Source organism: Capricornis sumatraensis, chromosome 7, assembly GCF_032405125.1.
Source record: "Capricornis sumatraensis isolate serow.1 chromosome 7, serow.2, whole genome shotgun sequence".
Classification (NCBI taxonomy): domain Eukaryota; kingdom Metazoa; phylum Chordata; class Mammalia; order Artiodactyla; family Bovidae; genus Capricornis; species Capricornis sumatraensis.
Window position 1 is genome coordinate 33224646 of NC_091075.1, and position 20697 is coordinate 33245342.

General features: G+C 38.1%; 1 pseudogene; it reads right to left on the reverse strand.

The window, feature by feature from the left end:
* LOC138081789 (small ribosomal subunit protein uS9m-like) overlaps positions 1-18663 on the reverse strand; it is a 173645-nt pseudogene extending 154982 nt beyond the window's left edge.
* Positions 18664-20697: the final 2034 nt, after the last annotated feature.

Here is a 20697-nt window from a genome sequence, read left to right on the forward strand (position 1 = left end):
CTATATATACTAATACAAATATTTTGCCACTGTGAAAGAAGAAACTTTGTTTCTGACAATCTAATATATTTTAAACAGATAGAAGATAGTATTTATTAGTGGCAAATCCCAAACAATATGAAAGTATATAAAACACAATCCTTTCTTTCAACCCCTTACTAGGACGATAAATAATGTCAGTAATTTGACATATATTTTCCCTGTTTCTTCCCATATATTTGAAAACATAATGTAATTTATGTAGATTTCTAAAATCCTGAATGAAATAATACTAATCACAATATTATATAAACTACTTTTTTTTTTTGCTCAGCTGGGTCAGGAAGTTCCCCTGGAGAAAGGATATGCTACCCGCTCCAGTATTCATGGGATTCCCTGGTGGCTCAGCTGGTAAAGAATCCTTCTGCAATTCCAGAGACCTGGGTTTGATGCCTGGATTGGGAAGATCCCCTGGAGGAGGACATGGTAAGCCACTCTAGTATTCTTGCCTGGAGAATCCCCTTGGACAGAGGAGCCTGGCAGGCTACAGTTCATGGGATCACAAAGAGTCAGACACAACTGAGCGACTAAGCACACACACATACATTTTGTGGACATCTTTCTAGGTAAATATATAGGGAGTATAAATAATTTTATAAATAAAATAATCAAGAAATAATAGAGTAATGTAAAATAACTATATAGAAACATATTTTATATTTTATGACCTTGATTTGCTTTAGATTATTTCAGTGTATTGGTAAATTAATAAAGTAAATAAGGTAAATTCACCTTATTGGTGAATTATTGAAAAAGTTTCCTTGATAGTGTATCCATGATAATGAAAGTTGCTTTAAAATTTCTCTTATTTTTATTTATTTTTAAAAAATGTATCAGTTCAGTACTTAAAAAATTATTTATAGAGATATTCTGCACTTCAACAAATGTGTTTAATGTAATCTCTAATTCTATTTTATGATTAACTGTAAAAAATTCTTTAATAAGTTCAAATAACCTGAAAGTCATAAATCAAAAGTCCATTCATCTTCATACCTTAAAGGAAAATAAGGTTGCACTATTATTTACTTGTAGGAGAAAAGGAAACAAGATTATAGGAATAAACTCACTAGGAGAGTTGCAAAAGAATAGGAATAACATTATTAAAAAGATAGGACCATCTGGATATTTGGTAATCATATTTTAATTTTCTGACTTAGTGTTTTTATGTGAAATAAGAGATAAGTAAGGACAGACCACTTAGAGTGCATGATACCACTCTAATGGCAGAAAGCAAAGAGGAATTAAAAAGCCTCTTGATGACAGTGAAGGAGGAGAGTGAAAGAGCCAGCTTAAGACTAAATGTTAAAAAAACTAAGATCATGGCATCCTGCCCCATTGCTGCATGGCAAATAGAAGGGGAAAAGGGGGAAGTGTGACACATTTCCTCTTCTTGGGCTCTACAATCACTGTGGATGGTGACTGCAGCCATGAAATCAGAAGACAGTTGCTTCTTGGCAGGAAAGCTATGACAAACCTAGACTGTGTATTGAAAAGCAGAGGCATTACTCTGCCAACAAAGGTCCGTATAAGTCAAGGCTTTGGTCTTCCCAGTGGTCCTGGTACGGTTGTGAGAGCTGGACCATAAAGAAGGCAGAATGCCAAAGAATTGATGCCTTCAAACTGTGGTGCTGGAAAAGACTCTTGAAAGTCTGTTGGACAGCAAGATCAAACCAGTCAATCTTAAGGGAGATAAACCCCTGAATACTCACTGGAAGTACTGATGCTGAAGCTGAAGCTCCAGTATTTTGGTCATCTGATGTGAACAGATGACTCTTTGGAAAAGTCCCTGATGCTGGGAAAGAGTGAGGGCAGAAGGAGAAGAGGGCATCAGAGGATGAGATGGCTGGGCAGCATCACCAGTGCAATGAACATGAACTTGGGCAAACTCCTAGAGATTGTGAGGGGCAGGGAAGCCTGGCATGCTGCAGCCCATGGAGCCACAAAGAGCTGGACATGACCGAGTGACTGAAAAATAGCAGCAGCAAGGGCAGACCACCATTAAGATTAACATGGTGTGTGGATTATGTGAGAATAGAAGCTCTCTTGTATTTTTGAGATGTCTAACTAAAAATTTAGTTTCTCAGATAAGTGAAACAGTGAGGAGTCACCAGTGTGATCCAGGATCACATTGCTAAGTTCAGTGATCAGTGCTTACTCCTAATTTTACTTGACCTTTCAGCATGACTTGAAAGAGCTGTTCTCGTTTTATATTTATACATTACTTACTTAAAAATTTTAAAAATTTCCAGCTTTTTTGAGATGATGTGGATATATAACATTGGGTATAGCATGCTGATTTGGTACACTTATATATTGCAAAATGATTATTAGCATAAGATTAGCTAACACCTACGTCATGTCACATAGTTACCATTTTATTTTTGTGGTGAGAATATTTAAGATCTACTCTCTTAGCAACTTTCAAGTATGTAATTCAGTGTTAACTATGAGCACTATGCTGTATATTAGATCCCCAGAACTTTCTGATCTTATAAGTTCAAACAGTACAAACTCCTGAATTAATGTCTCCAGTACACTCCCACCCTCTCACTCCTGTTAACCAACCACCAGGCTAGTTTCTTGAAACAAGTCTTTTCTATTAAGAGATTTGCAAATATGTAAAACAATGTTACTCTTATCACTATTTTTTTCTGTTTTAGAAAATATGACTTGTTTAATTAAATTGATTGTTAGCATATGAAGAGTTTATTGTTACTTTAAGTGACTGAATAAATATTTTAGTATTTCTGTTTTAATTTCTAATATTATAAATATGGATAGATATAACCCACACAAACAAAAGATCTTTGGGATCATCAATACTTTTTAAGACCGTAAAGAGGTCCTGAGAACAAAAATATTGACAAATGCTGGGCTAAATTAAAGGAGAAAATAAGTTAAAAGAAAATAGTAAGATAGAACAATAATTTTAGCATTAAACTTGAGAGAAAACCCAAGAATAATAAAGATCAGAACACTTTCATTTCAAAGGCAAAATTTCTAAGATGCCAATTATATTTATAATTACATATTTTGATTTAACATGTAAACTATTTTTAAAAAGCCAAGTTCAAACAGAAATGTAAATTAAATATGGAAAGCTGATCAAAACAATATACTTTCCTTTAAATAGTGCCCCACTCCACCATGTTTAAAAAACTTCCTGGGACACTCATAGAAAATATACACTTAAGTCCTTAAGCTTGATTATAATTAAGTCCTGAAAAAATAAACACAAAAAAGAAATCAAGGCATAATAACTAAGAAAATAATAACTAAGAAAAACCAAGCAAAAAGAAAAGATCAGAAATGAATATATTCTTTATAAAGGTTTTATGATGAAAATAAATCCCAAAATAAAAGTAAAAGTCAAGATAGCTATATTAAATCATTCAGTGAAAATAAATCAGACAAATGCTTAAGTTTCATTAGGCAGAACAAAACACCAGACTTTGGAAAAGCAAGTTAATGCTGTATATAGTAAATTCTATTATGTGTAAGACCCTGGCCTATGAACTTCAAGGAAGCCTTAGATGAATTGTAAAGAACCTTGTGGTTAAGATGGTTATAGTTTAAAATAAAAAGCAAATGTAAAGTGATTTAGATGATAAAGTAAAGCATAATTTTTAAATGATAAAAAATATAATAGGCTATAAAATAATGAAAAAAGTTTTTTAATTCTTCAAAAATTTTAAATTACATTAATAACTATATATACTTCAAATTTAGACAGATATAAGCCTTAGCAACAATATTCATTCACATATTTTATTCAGTTCAACTCAATTCTAATCTACTCATTCATTTATTTAGTCATTAGTCATTTAATTACATACACAAAAAATCTACTGAATAGAATATGCCAGGTACCTTGTAGATGCTAAGAATAAAGAAAAAAGCAGAACAGACTTATTTGTCCCTAGAAGATAATAGTCAAATAACATGGTCAAACATATACTTTCAAAACTGGCACTGAGCTCTGAATGGGCAGCAAGATGCTATGAGGTACAGGACAGGAGAGTGATCTAGTTGGGATTCTGAAAAGGCTTCCTTGAGAATGTACTATTTGAGCAGGTCTTTGAGGGCCTGTAGAAGACTAGGTAAAGGAAAAGGTCATGACAATGAAGAAGATGAGAAACTGTACTCAATGTACTGTTGAAGCTTAGCATGGAGAATTTTGAGCATTACTTTGCTAGCATATGATATTAGTACAATTATGAAGTAGTTTGAACATTCTTTGGAACTCCTATGCCAAAGCCTTTGACTGTGTGGATCACAATGAACTGTGGAAAATTCTGAAAGAGATGGAAATACCAGAGCACCTAACCTGCCTCTTGAGAAATCTGTATGCAGGTCAGGAAGCAACAGTTAGAACTGGACATGGAACAACAGACTGATTCCAAATAGGAAAAGGAGTACGTCAAGGCTGTATATTGTCACCCTGCTTATTTAACTTGTATGCAGAGTATATCATGAGAAACGCTGGACTGGAAGAAACACAAGCTGGAATCAAGATTGCCAGGAGAAATATCAATCACCTCAGATATGCAGATGACACCACCCTTATGGCAGAAAGTGAAGAGGAACACAAAAGCCTCTTGATGAAAGTGAAAGAGGAGAGTGAAAAAGTTGGCTTAAAGCTCAACATTCAGAAAACGAAGATCATGGCATCCGGTCCCATCTCTTCATGGCAAATAGATGGGGAAACAGTGGAAACAGTGTCAGACTTTATTTTTCTGCACTCCAAAATCACTGCAGATGGTGACTGCAGCCATGAAATTAAAAGACGCTTACTCCTTGGAAGAAAAGTTATGACCAACCTAGATAGTATATTCAAAAGCAGAGACATTACTTTGCCGACTAAGGTCCATCTAGTCAAGGCTATAGTTTTTCCAGTAGTCATGTATGGATGTGAGAGTTGGACTGTGAAGAAGGCTGAGCGCCAAAGAATTTATGTGTTTGAACTGTGGTGTTGGAGAAGACTCTTGAGAGTCCCTTGGACTGCAAGGAGATCCAACCAGTCCATTCTGAAGGAGATCAACCCTGGGATTTCTTTGGAAGGAATGATGCTAAAGCTGAAGCTCCAGTACTTTGGCCACCTCATGCGAAGAGTTGACTCATTGGAAAAGACTCTGATGCTGGGAGGGATTGGGGGCAGGAGGAGAAGGGGACGACAGAGGATGAGATGGCTGGATGGCATCACGGACTCGATGGATGTGAGTCTGAGTGAACTCCGGGAGATGGTGATGGACAGGGAGGCCTGGTGTGCTGCGATTCATGGGGTCGCAAAGAGTTGGACACGACTGAGCGACAGAACTGAACTGAACCGAACTGAACCTTTCTTTGACTGGAATGAAAGCTGACCTTTTTCCAGTCCTGTGGCTACTGCAGAGTTTTCCAAATTTGCTGGTATATTGAGCACAGCACTTTTAACAGCATCATCTTTTAGGATTTGAAATAGCTCAGCTGGAGTTCTATCACCTCCACTAGCTTTGTTCATAGTGATGCTTCCTAAGGCCCACTGGACTTCTCACTCCAAGATGTCTGGCTCTAGGTGAGTGATCACACCATTGTGGTTATCTCCATTGTTAAGATCTTTTCTGTTTAGTTCTTCAGTGTATTGTTGCCACTTCTTCTTAATATCTTCTGTTTCTGTTAGGTCCATACCATTTCTGTCCTTTATTGTGCCCATCTTTTCATGAAATGTTCCCTTGGTATCTCTAATTTTCTTTAAGAGATCTCTAGTCTTTCCCATTCTATTGTTTTCCTCTATTTCTTTGCACTGATTACTAAGGAAGGCTTTCTTATCTCTCCTTACTATTCTTTGGAACTCTGCATTCAGATGAGTATATCTTTCCTTTTCTCCTTTACCTTTCACATCTCTTCTTTTCTCAGCTATTTGTAAGGCCTCCTCAGACAACCATTTCACCTTTTTGCATTTCTTTTTCTTCAGTTCAGTTCAGTCGCTCAGTCGGGTCCAACTCATAGACTGCAGCACACCAGGCCTCCCTGTCCATGGCCAACTCCTGGAGTTTACTCAAATTCATGTCCATTGAGCCAGTGATGCCATCCAACCATCTCATTCTCTGTCGTCCCCTTCTCCTCCTGCCTTCAATCTTTCCCAGCATCAGGGTTGTTTGAAATGAGTCAGTTCTTCACATCAGGTGGCCAAAGTATTGGAGTTTCAGCTTTAGCATCAGTCCTTGCAATGAATATTCAAAACTGATTTCCTTTAGGATGGACTGGTTGGATCTCCTTGTAGTCCAAGGGACTCTCAAAAGTCTTCTCCAGTACCACAGTTCAAAACATCAATTTTGTGGGGAGGTAGTTTTGATCACCCCCTTCTGTACAATGTTATGAAACTCCACCCATAGCTCTTCAGGCACTCTATCAGATCTAGTTCCTTGAATCTATTTCTCACTTCCACTGTATAATCGTAAGGGATTTGATTTAGGTCATACCTGAATGATCTAGTGGTTTTTCTTACTTTTCTTCAGTTTAAGTCTGAATTTGGCAATAAGAAGTTCATTTTTTTTCCCCTAATAAAAAGGCCACTTTCTTATGTCATAGCACCTGCTTCTTTGAATTGTTATTGTTGACTTTTCACTGGTGCTTTCAATTTTCCAGTGCAGGAGGTTTGAAGACAATTTTTCAGTTTTTAAGGATTGGCCTGTTGGGTAATATAGATATAAGCAACATGTAGTGATATGGAGTCATCCAGAAAATTCCAGGGTCAATTCAATAGAAAAGACAGCTGAGTGGGCATGTTGAAGTATAAGGAGAAAGTTGATAGAGGTAGTGAGAACAATGAGGAAAATCCAACTAGGTGCGGGTATTTTTTAACAAGATTAAAATTTGCAGTTCACCTTCAGTTGGTAGGGATTGATACCTTCTCACTGTCTGCAGCATTTGGAATTGATAACAACAGTTACTATAGTTCATAAATAGAATAGTTCAGCTACATTTGATTGTCCAGCTCTTCAGCAGAATCAGGTTTGGCATCATAGGGTTTATAAGAACCTTCCTAGACATGTACATCTCACAGATCAGTAACAATTTTAAATTAAGAAAAAAGTGAAGAATATTGACATGGGCTTGCCAAATACTTTCTGTTAAGTAAGGACATTAAAAAAAATTGCCATCATTTATCATCATATTATTAACTCTCCAAGAAAAGAATGGCAATATCCTAGAGGAAACTAGGGTCTTCCCTCAGGAAATAAAACTTGGCACCTTAGAATTCTCTCTTTCTCTTTCCTTTGCCCTTAATATTATTTTTCTCTTTTTAGTATAGACTGGTTAAATCTTTGCCACAGACTGGCCTTAGTCCAAAAACAAACATCTGAGAACAACAGATTTTCCAACCTACTTTATAAAAAAGCAAGAGTTTTAAGATATTCTAGAAAGATGTAAGTCTATTTCACTCCTTAAAATCTTTATGATGGGTATTTTTAGTGTAAAACTATTCTGATTGTGGAAACTTTTTGGAAAACAGATTCTTAATACCACCTGCTTTAATACAAATTAATTTGTTTTACTTTTATAATCTCATAGTAAAAGACTAAAATTTTTTAAAGCTTTTATTCCCAGAGGCCAAATAAACAACTTATATTCCTATGTTCCTTGAATAATTATTTTATTGCTGAAATTTGCAAATCTTTATTTTTAAGAGGAATGGAGGCAAAACACTTGATGATTTTCTTGTCCTAAGAACATCGATGCCCCATACTAGTAGAACATGAGACAGAAGAGCTTACCATGATCATTTCTGTAGAGTTCAGATGTCAATAACCTGACCCATTAGGTGAACTCAAGAATAAAGCATAGACAAACAGCAACAGCCATCATTCAAACTGAGGCATTTACAGCTCTCTTCTACAACACAGCTGCTACTCCAGATGAAGTTTTGCTTCCCTGTGAAATGCTCTAATTTGCATGGACTTTCAGTGACCTATCTATCAGCACACAGCAAGAACACACCTGCCTAAAAGGCTGGGTCCTCTTTTTATATATCATTGCTCACTGCAGGGAAGTATAATAAAGCAAGACAACATAGTTAAAAACTGCAGACATTAAAGAGGAAACGGGAATAGTAAATGATCAGATTAAGCAATATGAGTGTGAAAGTGAAAAGATAAGACAGAACCAAAAGTCAAATGAATTGATTTTTATCTAGGAGACTCCTTTTGAGCCCTGCTAATTTTTTTTTTCATGGAGTTAAAACACACAAGATAAAATTCTTTCATTTGTCGGTCTTGCAAAATAATGAACCGGGTTTGTTGGAGAAAATGTGAGGCCGAGGGAGCTTGAACCTTTGCGTACACAATTGGCCAGTGGGATTATGATAGATCTGAGGTCCTCTGGGAGATAAGGAGCCCAGGCAGTTCTCAGAGCTTCTGGCAATCCACAAGGACATTATTTCTCCTCTGCATGGACTCTTCATATCTTGGTTGAGAAATATTAACGTGATAGGCACATCTTCTTGGTGCACTTTTGTACAGCCAATTTCAGGAAGGAATGTATTGTTTCCTTGAAATAAAATTGACCCTACTATATAATAAGAATTTAAATGAGAGCTGTACCATGGGAGGGGCTTCCCAGGTGGCGCTAGTGGTAAAGAACCGACCTGCCAATGCAGGAGACATGAGATGCAGGTTTGATCCCTGGGTCTAGAAGATCCCCTGGAGGAGGGAATGGCAACCACTCCAGGATTCTTACCTGGAGAATCCTTTGGACAGAGGAGCCTGGAGGGCTACAGTCCATAGGGTTGCAAAGAGTCAGATATGACTGAAGCGACACAGCACATATGTGTACCATGAGAAGATGGGAAAACCAGATAAGGAGTCAGGAAATCTGGGTTCTGATCCTAATTGCTAAAACCCATTACTGTATTATAATAGCAAAACTACAATTACCTCTAGACTTTTGTCATCACTTTTAAAATAAAAGGTTTATACCTAATTTTTAAAGTCCCTTTCAACTCTGAAGTGTTATGATACATGATATATTTTTGATCTCCTAAGGAAGCACTTCATCTAAACACTGGTTTTGTTGCAGTTTTCTTCCCTTTTAGAGAAAATTTGTTGACCAAAGTCAATATACTATGCTATCCAGTGTTAAAACATTCTAAGGGCTAGATGAAAGTGATTTTGAAGAAAATATGTCATGCTATCTTATACAGCTACAAAAAAATAAAGACTTTATAACTCATATAGTTATACAAAAATAAAAATAAGAATTAGTATGGTTAACCAGAATAAAACAGATTACACTTGTCATTTTTATGGATAAAGTTGTCCATAAAGAAAATCTCATGTACCTTTTCCTTTTCCTTTTTACCTTATCTTTTAAAAAAATTTTCTTTTTTTCTGAAAGAAGATTGCATTAAACCTGTGATCTATCACAGTTAAGAGATCATTACTGAGGCTATAGTCGGAAATACAGTCTTAGTCACAGGAAATTGACTCCTCATGCTTTAAGGACTATGATTCAGGCTCTCCTGGCTCTCGATAACAAGTGATTTTTCTCTTTCAGTATCTCCATTGGTCATGCCTCTGTAAACCCCACTGTCAAGTTTTCTTCCTCTCTCTGCTCTGAGCTGTGCCCTGGGCTAGTGAAAGAGGTCTGATCCTGAAGACAGCAGCACTTAGTTCATTCGGGCTTCTGGAAGCACAGCAGGAGATAAGTGGACAGGAGGAGAAAGGTCAAGGTATTTCTTCCCTCTCTCTGGCCTTGGCCCAGTGGCTGTGTCCCTCTCACGTGGCTGAGCTCTCAGTTGGTCCGGAAATGCTGCTTCTTCCACTTGCTCAGTACCCTTCCACTGGTGATGGGTTCCTGGGACTTGTCCCTGCCTGATTCACCGTCTCTTACTGGTTCCCGTACTCCTACACAGAGCTCTGAAATCATACCTTCTTTCATTCAGTTTTCTTCATTATCCCTATGAAGGTGTCTCCTGCTGACAGTACACTCTCCTTCAAGGGTTTTAAAAGTCTTCCTATTATAGATTTAGCAAAAGTACATTTGTCCCCCAAAAGGTGTACTTTGATTTTAAAGCTCAGTTTATTTTTTAAGAGTTTCTCTGAATTTTAAAAATAAAAAAATTACATGAAAGGAAAAAGATTTCTTTGTTATGACAGTCAGCTTTTTTATTCAGTTTTGTCATTAACTGGGACAGCATGCTCACAGCCAGTTCTAAAAGAGTTGATAATGAAAGAGTTTCCATTATGCCTTTTCATTCTCTTAGACATTCCTTCTCACCCTACTGAAAAATAAGTCAGTCCCTCTTCACACACACCCATCCTCCCCCCATAAAAGGAAAAAGAAACCTACCCAAATCTTTTTGGATACATTAATTCTTATCAGTGCCACTTTATACCTGAGAGCTCAACAATTTCTATTTTGTGATTTTTTTTTTCAGACTCCTTAACATTTATGTGGCAATCACTGGTATAAGATTGACTTTCCAGTGTTACCGCACAACACATCATAAGGCATCCACAAAAGACCAAAGATACTAGAATAAGCCAACTGATAACTGAGCTTTGATATGCTGAGCTGCCATCATCTCTCTTTTCACTTAACAAATTGTTTGAAAGGAAGTTGGAATAAAAGGCAAGCAGCAAAATGCCCCGTTGCCCAACAGAGATTTCTTTAGACTGAAGATCATCTAACACGTTTGTTTCTCCTTCCTTTTTTCTCGTTAACTATGTCCGATCCTGCTGTACAGGTGTGGTTGATACATTTCACCTGTGTCACTCCTCCTCTTTCTTCCACCATTAACTCTTTTCAGATTCAGAATACTTTTGAAAAGATTTTATTGAAGGACTGCACTTTTAGGTTGTCTTAGAATTTCCAAACGTAGAACAAAAGCTAAAGGCAATTAAATTTTATAAACTATTAAAGTCTTAGTATTGCTGCCTTTGGCATGGACTATTAAATGGAGCAAGAAAACTGGTTTACTTTTGATGGACAAAGTTTGGTCATGTGTACATAATCCAAACTGTGGAAATTGCTACAGGAATAACAGCATGCCTCAGAAATCAATGAAATCAATGCCTGTGGTATACTATTTGAGTTTTTTCCCCTCCCCCCATCTCACTCCTCTTTCTTTCTCCTTTTTTGAAGGGTTAAACTGGGTGGTTTTCAGAGTTTTACAAGAGAACTATTAGTGAAAAACAATCTGATACATTCAACTTACTAAGGCCCTACTCTTTCCCTCTAATCTTTCAGCAGGACCCAAGGGAGGCTAAAGTTTAGATCAGTCTATTCTCCACAAGAACTTTGATTCACTATTAAATTCCGTCTAATGAAGATGACTTTGCCATCCCACGGCCATCAGCAGGCTATGTGTGGGACAATGCAAAACCCACCTTGTATAGAGGAACATTGTTCTTTCTTCTTAGTCACACCAGTTGAATAGACTCTCATGGAAATTCACATGCACAAGAGACCTGTGAAATCAGTAACAGTATTAATCTCTAGGGTACCTTGCTGAGTCATGTTAAGGAAATAACTATTTTGCTTAAGTACACACTTGTTCATGTCTTAACAGCTTATCATGTTTATGATAAGAGCAAATAGATGAGACAGAGAAAAAGAGGGAGGGAGGGAGGCAGAGAGAGAGGAGAGAGGAAAAAGGAGATTTTTATTAATGACAAAAGTTAACAGTATAATATAAAATATAATTCAACTACTTGCAAATTATGCACTAATTAGGTGAATCTAATTTTCCTATAGTTTTTACTTTGTAGATAAATTTTAAAAATGTGTAAGTTTGAGAATTCTGAAGCTTGCTTTAGTACTTAAAGAATTTCTGATATATCACTCATACAAACTAGAAAAATTAAAAATAATGAAATAAACTGATGCTGATATTAAACTATTCCATTTAATAAAATCGTGTATCGACAATGTTTATTTACTCTTTACTTCCTATTTACTTCATACATTAGAAATTAGGCAAAATTAGACAAATGAAGCCTTATAAATAATGAAGTTTTGGGGTTAATAATGATCCAAACTAGTGCCAGAGATAACAATTTGTGCTTTTAGGAGGCAGTACTGCATAATGGTTATAGGCATGAACTCTTACAATTCATCATATACTACCCGTGGAACAGGTACAGATTAACCTCTGGGACCTCAGTTTCCTTGTTTGTAAAATGAGAATTATTCTTCTGTAAAACTACTGTCTAAGTTGTATGTTGATGTGAAGATTTACTGAGACAACATATATATAAGGCATTTAGAAGAGTAATTGAAACATTAAGTAGTAAATGCTGTTATTATTAATGTTTTATTCATTGGACACTGTGCATGCTTTCTGATGGAGAAAAACAGCATCACAATGATAAAATAGAAATATTTAAGATATTAAATAGCAGTAAAAACTATAATATAATTCATATACATTATTTAACATGAAACTAAATGTTAATTCTTAATTTTTTTCTATTAGACATGTTAGAAAAACAGGTGAGTCTACTCTAGTTCTGACTGAGCAGTTCCTATAGATTTACCTTCCTATTGAGAGTAACTATAAACCACAGAAAAAATTTAAAAAGGCAATTACCAGAGGTACATACATGTGTGCTTGGTCAAGTCTGACTCTTTTAGACCCCATGGACTGTAGCCTGCCATGCTCCTCTGTCCATGGGATTTCCCAGGCATGGAGACTGTGGGTTGCCGGTTGCTCGTTTAGTGGATTTTCCCTAATCCAGGGATCGAATCCACATCTCACATCTCCTGCACTGGCAGGCAGATTCTTTACCATTGTGCCACATAAGAAGCCCCAATTACCAAAGGTACTATAGAGTAATAAAAGCAGGCAAAATCTGGAAGGGACATGATATTTGGAAGACGAGAATATGCCTTATGAGTTTCTTTTTTTGGTGGCTTTTTACCTGAGTCCAGGCCCACTCAGTGACATAGAAAGTGAAAGTGTTAGTCTCCCAGTCAAGTCCAACTCTTTGCAACCGCATGGACTATATATAGCCCGCCAGGCTCCTCTGTCCATGGGATTCTCCAGGCAAGAATACTGGAGTGGCTTGCCATTCCCTTCTCCAGGGGATCTTCCCAACCCAAGGACCAAACCCAGGTCTCTTGCATTGCAGGAAGATTCTTTACCACGTGAGCCACCACTGATAATTGTCTAGAAATCTGTAGTCTTAATGGCTTGAAGAATTAGGCAACAGAGTTTGAGGGCACCAGAGCAGGGCACTGGGAAGTAAGGGAAAGTACTAGGTTGAATAATGTTCCCTTAAAATTCATGTCCATCCAGAATCTGTGACTATGACCTTATTTGGAAATAGAAACTTTGCAGATCTAATGAAGGCAAGATCATATTGAATTAGTGTGGGTGCTAATCCAATGACAGTATCTTTATATAAGAAGAGGGAAATTTTGACATAGACACACACAAGAGGGGACATTACCTTATGAAGATGGAGGCAAAGATGGGAATGTTGTTGCTGTTCAGTTCCCTAGTTGTGTCCGACTCTTTGGCAATCCCATGGACTGTAGCATGCCAGGCCTCCCTGTCCTTCACTATCTCCCAAAGTTTGCCCAAGTTCATGCCCATTGCATACTCTGATGCATCCAGCCATCCTCTGATGCCCTCTTCTCCTGCCCTCCTCAGTCTTTCCCAGAATCAGGGTCTTTTCCAATGAGTTAGTCATTTGCATCAGGTACCAAAATACTGGAGCTTCAGCTTTAGCATTAGTCCTTCCAATGAGTATTCAGGTTTGATTTCCCTTTGATCTCTTTGCTGTCCAAGGGACTTTAAGGAGTCTTCTCCAGCATCACAGTTCAAAGGCATCAATTCTTTAGCACTCTGCCTTCTTCACAATCCAGCTCTCACAACCATACATGACCACTGGGAAGACAATAGCCTTGACTATACGGACCTTTTGTCGGCAGAGTAATGTCTTTGTTTTTCAACACACTGTCTAGGTTTGTCATAGCTTTCCTGCCAAGAAGCAATTGTCTTCTGACTTCATGGCTACAGCAACTGTCTGCAGTGATTTTAGAGCCCAAGAGGAGGAAATCTGTCACTACTCCCCTCCCACCTTTTCCCCCTCCATTTGCCTTGAAGTAATGGGGCCAGATGCCATGATCTTAGTTTTTTTTTTTAAATATTTAGTTTTAAGCTGGTTTTTTCATTCTCTTCCTTCACCCTCACCAAGAGTTTCTTTAATTCCTCTTGATTTTCTGCCTTTAGAGTGGCAGAAGTTTATCTGAGGTTATTGATGTTTCTCCCACCTATCTTGATTCCAGCTTGTAACTCATGCAGCCTGACATTTCTCATGATATACTCAGCATATAGATTAAATAAACAGGGTGACAACAGCCCTGTCGTAGTCCTTTCTCAATCCTGAACCAATCGGTTGTTCCATACAGGGTTCTAACTGTTGCTTCTTGACCTGCATACAGGTTTCTCAGGAGACAGGTAAGATGGTCTGGTATTCCCATCTCTTTAAGATCCACATGTATCAAAGGCTTTAGCATAGTCAATGAAACAAAGGTAGATGTTTTCCTGGAATTCCCTTGCTTTTTCTATGATCCAGGAAATGTTGGCAATTTGATCTCTTGTTCCTCTTCCTTTTCTAAATCCAGCTTGGACCTCTGGAAGTTCTTGCTTTGCATAATGCTGAAGCCTGGCATACAAGATGTTAAGCATTACCTTACTAGCATGGGAGATGAGTAAAATTGTCCAATACTTTGAAGATTCTTTAGTGGTACCCTTCTTGGGAATTGGAATGAGGACTGACCTTTTCTGGTCCTGTGGCCCCTGCTGGGTCTTCCAGTTTGCTGACATATTGAGTGCAACACTTTGATAGCATCATCTTTTAGGGTTTTGAATAGTCGTATTGGAATTACATCGCACCCACTAGCTCTACTGACAGCAGTGCTTCCTAAGACCCACTTGACTTCACACTCCAGAATGTCTGGCTCTGGGTTACTGACCACATCATAGTTATCCAGTTCATTAAGATCCTCTTTTGTACAGCTCTTTCATGTATTCTTTCCATCTCTCCTTGATTTCTTCTTCATCTGCTAGGTCTCTACCATTTCTGTTCTTTATTAAGCCCATCTTTGGGGAAAAAAGTCCCCTTGATATTTCCAATTTTCCTGAAGAGATCTCTAGTCTTTCCCCTTCGGTTGTTGTCTTCTAGTCTTTTACACTGTTCATTGAAGAATGCCTTCTTGTCTCTCTGTGCTGTTCTTTGGAACTCTGCATTTAGTTGGATGTACCTTTCCCTTTATTCCTTGTTGTTGTTGTTGTTTTTTCCTCCCTTGCTCTTCTTTCTTCAGCTATTTGTAAAGCCTCCTCAAATAACCACTTTACCTTCTTGCCTTTCTTTTTTTCTTTGGGATGGTTTTGTTCACTGCCTTCTGTACAATAGTACAGACCTCTGTCCATAGTTATTCAGGCACACTCTTTACTAGATCTAATCACTTGAATCCATTCATCACCTCCACTGCATATTCATCAGTTCAGTTCAGTTGCTCAGTCATGTCTGACTCTTTGTAACCCCATGGACGGTAGCACACCAGGCTTCCCTGTCCATCACCAATTCCCAATGCTTGCTCAAACTCATGTTTGGTGAGTGAAACTCATGCATCAAGTCGGTGATGCATCCAACCATCGCATCCTCTGTCATCCCCTTCTCTTCCTGCCTTCAATCTTTCCCAGCATCAGAGTCTTTTCCCTTGAGTCAGTTCTTCAAATCAGGTGGCAAAGTATTGGAGTTTCAGCTTCAGCATCAGTCCTTCCCATGAATATTCAGGACTCATTTCCTTTAGGATGGACTGTTTGGACCTCCTTGCAGTCCAAGGGACTCTCAACAGTCTTTTCCAACACCACAGTTCAAAAGCATCAATTCGTCAGCGCTCAGCTTTCTTCACAGTCCAACTCTCACATCCATATATGACTACTGGAAAAACCATAGCTTTGGCTGGATGGACCTTTGTCAGCAAAGTGATGTCTCTGCTTTTTAATATGCTGTCTAGGTTGATCTTAGCTTTTATTTTCATGGAGCAAGTGTCTTTGAATTTCATGGCTGCAGTCACCATCTTCAGTGATTTTGGAGCCCAAGAAAATAAACTTTGTCACTGTTTCATTGTTTCCCCATCTGTTTGCCATGAAGTGATGGGACCAGATGCCATGATCTTAGTTTTCTGAATGTTGAGTTTTAAAGCAGCTTTTTCACTCTCCTCTTTCACTTTCATCAAGAGGCTCTTTAGTTCTTCTTCATTTTCTGCCATAAGGGTGGTGTCATCTGTGTATCTGAGGTTATTGATATTTCTCTTGGCAATCTTGATTCCAGCTTGTGCTTCATCCAGCCCAGCATTTCACATGATATACTCTGTATATAAGTTAAATAAGTGTATTCATAGGGGATTTGATTTAAGTCTAGGTGGATGGCCTAGTGTTTTCTCTGATTTCTTTAGTTTAAACTTGAATTTTGCTATTAGAAGCTAATGATCTAAGCTACAGTTAGCTCCAGATCTTGTTTTTGCTGACTATATATAGCTTCTTCATCTTCGACTAAAAAGAATGTAGTCAATTTGATTTGGGTATTGACCATTTGGTGATATCCATGTGTAGTCATCTCTTGTTTTGTTGAAAATGATGTTTGCTATGACCAATGCATTCTCTTGGCATAATTCAGTTAGCCTTTGCCCTGCTTCATTTTGTACTCCAAGACTGAACTTGCCTATTACTCCAGGTATCTCTTGACTTCCTACTCTTGCGTTCCAATCCCCAATGTTGAGTAGAAATCTTTTTTGATGTTAGTTCTAAGAGTTTTTCTAGGTCTTCATAGGACTGATCAACTTCAGCTTCTTTAGCGTTGTGGTAGGAGCACAGACTTAAATTACTGTGATGTTGAATGGCTTACCTCGGAAACAAACTGAGATCGTTCTGTCATTTTTGAGGTTGCACCCAAGTACTACATTTTGAACTCTTTTGTCAATTAACAGGGCTACTCCGTTTCTTCTATGGGATTCTTGCCCACAGTAGTGGATATAATGGTGACCTGAATTAAATTCCCATTCCCATCCATTTTAGTTCACTGATTTCTAAGAGGTCGATGTTCATCCTTACCATTTCCTGCTTGGCCGCATCCAGTTTACCTGGTTCGGGCCCTAACATTCCCGGTCCCCATGCAACACTGTTGTTTGCACTGGCTCTCACTTTCACCACTAGGCCTATCCACAGTGAGCATCATTTCTGCTTTGTCCCAGCCACTTGGTTCTTTCTGGGCTATTAGTAGTTGTCCTCCTCTCTTCCCCAGGAGCATATGAGATACCTTCCGACCGGGGGGACTCATCTTTTGGTTTCATATCCTTTTGTCTTTTTGTACAATTCCTGATTTTCCCACGGCAAGTATATTGGGGTGGTTTGCCATTCCCTCTTCCAGCGGATCACGTTTTGTCAGAACTGTCTACTATGAGAATATGCAGCTGCAAACCAATCAATACCAACTATTATTGGCAACCACCAACACTGAGAGAGAGGCATAGAACAGATCCTTCCTCAGAGCCTCCAGGAGAAGCAAGCTAATATTGCCAATACCTTGATTTTGGACTGCTCGCCTTCAGAACTGTAAGAGAACAAATTCTTGTTTTAAGCCCCTTGTTTGTGATACTCTCTTATAACATCTCTAGGAAACTAATACAGAGAGAAAACATAGGGAAAGAGAAAATCAATACCAGATAATACCACATTGATAATCTTTTCAGCAGCCAAATGGGCTGAGCTTATTCTTGATCTGACAGTTTTTCCACTAACATTTTTTCAGTTCCTCCTTAATCAGTCATCTGCTGCCAATTGGGTCTTTGGTTTTTAGTTTTTTCTGAAAACAGAACTTGAGCTCACAACTGGTTTTGGTTTTTTTTTTTTTTCCTCTTCACATGTAGTAGCTTTCTGTGTGCCTCATGCATTCTTGAATAATATGCTTGTTTGCCAGTATAAAAAGAACATGAAATGGGTGGCCATCTTCTCCCCACTGGATGCTCTTTGTTTTGGAAAAATCTCTTCAGGATTCTTCATTATTGGCTGGGCTCACTTCTCAAACCCCTGGGGAAAAGGTAAGTAATCACTCTGTCAATATTCTCTTGCGTAAAACTTTCTGAATCTTTTCCCATCATGTTAGTTAAATGTCTCTTTCCTATGTTGAGTTCTAAAATCTGCTGTGTAAATTTCACGTCTTAAAGCTGCAATATTTTTCTTGTTATAACTGCAGTGTGTCTTAGCCTTTGCTGTGCTTAGTCACTCAGTCGTGTCCGACTCTTTGTGACCCCATGGACTGTAACCTGCCAGGCTTCTCTGTCTATGCAAATCCTCCAGGCAAGAATACTGGAGTGTGTTGCCATGCCCTCCTCCAGGAGATCTTCCCAACACAGGGATTGAACCCGGGTCTCCCAAATTTCAGGCAGATCCTTTACCATCTGAGCCACCAGGGAAGCCCTTCTTAGCCTTGATAACTGGCATCTGGTATTTGTCTGTAGCTCAGCAGTGGTGGCTTTCCAGTGGCCTTGTCTAGGGGCAAAGCTAATTCTAACCCTAAGAAAGAGACAGAAGGAGGCAGCTAGGAGCCAGGACACACAGGGAACAACCATGTTGGCAAAAGGAGATAGAGAGAGGACAGAGGGCCAGGCCTGCAAACTGCAGCACACATCTTTTAAAATACTAATTTTAAATTTCATGGCTGCAGTCACCATCTTCAGTGATTTTGGAGCCCCCCAAAATAAAATCTGCCACGGTTTCCAGTTTTTCCCCATCTATTTGCCATGAATTGATGGGGCTGGTTGCCATGACCTTCATTTTATGAATGTTGAATTTTAAGCCAACATTTTCACTCTCTTCTCTCACTCGCATCAAGAGGCTCTTTAGTTCCTCTTCACTTTTTGCCATTAAAGTGGTATCATCTGCATATCTGAGGTTATTGATATTTCTCCCAGCAGTCTCTTGATTTCTGGCTCATGATTCATCCAGCTCAGCATGTCATATAATGTACTCTTCATATACATTAAATAAGCAGGGTGACAATATACAGCCTTGACATATTTCTTTCCCAGTTTTGAATCAGTCTGTTGTTCCATGTCCAATTCAAATTGTTGCTTCTTGACTTACATATAGGTTTCTCAGAAAGCAGGTAAAGTGGTCTGTTATTTATTCTCATTTCTTTAAGAATTTTCCTCAGTTTATTGTGATCCACACAAAGGCTTTAGCATAATCAGTGAAGTGGAAGTAGATGTTTTTCTAGAATTTCCTTGCTTTTTCTATGATCCAGTGTATGTTGGCAATTTGATCATTGGTTCCTCTGTCTTTTCTAAATCCAACTTGTACGTCTGGAAGTTCTTGGTTCATGTATTGTTGAAGCCTAGCTTAAAGGATTTTGAGCATTACCTTGTGCATCTCAATGAAGCTATGAACCAGGCAGTTCAGGGATAAGGCAATGGGAAACCACCGCAGTATTCTTGCCTCAAGAACCCCATGAACAGTATGAAAAGGCAAAAAGATATGACACTGGAAGGTGAGCCCTCCCAGGTTGGTAGATGTCCAATATGCTACTTGGGAGGAGCAGAGAAATAACTCTAGAAAGAATGAAAATTCTGGACCAAACAGAAATGACACTCAGCTGTAGATGTGTCTGGTGGTGAAAATAAAATCTGATGCTCTAAAGAATAGAGAGGGACTATCACTATAGATATTAGAGACATAATAAGAATAATAAGAGAGTGTGAGTGAGTGAGTGAAAGTTGCTCAGTTGCGTCTGACTCTTTGTGACCACATGGACCATACAGTCCATGGAATTATCCCAGCCAGAATACTGGAGTGGGTAGCCTTTCCCTTCTTCAGGGGATCTATGCAGCCCAGGGATCAAACCCAGGTCTCCCACATTGCAGATGGCTTCTTTACTAGCTGAGCCACAAGGGAAGCCCAGTAAGAGAATATATTGACAACTTTATGCTCATATGTTTAACAACTTAGGTGAAATCGATGAATTCTTTGAAAAATACAACCTACCAAAACGGACACAATATAAAACAGAAATTTGGAAGAGTCATATATTGTAATAGATTTGTTGAGTGATTAGAAAAGTAGTGTTTTTCCTTCTTTTTATTTCATGCCTGATTTTTTAATAGAGTGTCTTAATGTATTTTGTGTGTGTCATAGATCTCTTTATTTTAATCTGGTAACAAAATACTGTTCTCCAGCAGCTGTTTTTACCTTTGTCATGTGATCAAAGTTAATACTACCTATGATGGGACAAACTGATATCATGCACCTCCTGATATGATGCACTGAGAAGGACACAGTGTCACTACTGTGGTATTCTCACCAACAATGAATAATCTGAATTTAATCATGAGGAAACATCAGATAAATTCCAATTGAGCAGCATTCTACAAAATAACTGGCTAGCATTCTTTAAAGTGTCAAGGTCATCAAAGACAAAGAAAGGCTGAGTAACTACTTCAGCTTACAGGAGAGTAAAGTGACATGACAACTACAGGCATCGTAGGTTAGATCTTGAAGCAGATAAAGAATATTAGTGGGTAAATTGGTAAATTTGAAGAAAGTCTGTAAATTAGATAATAGTGTTACTTAATGTTAAGATTGATTCTAATACTATTTTCTTGATTTTA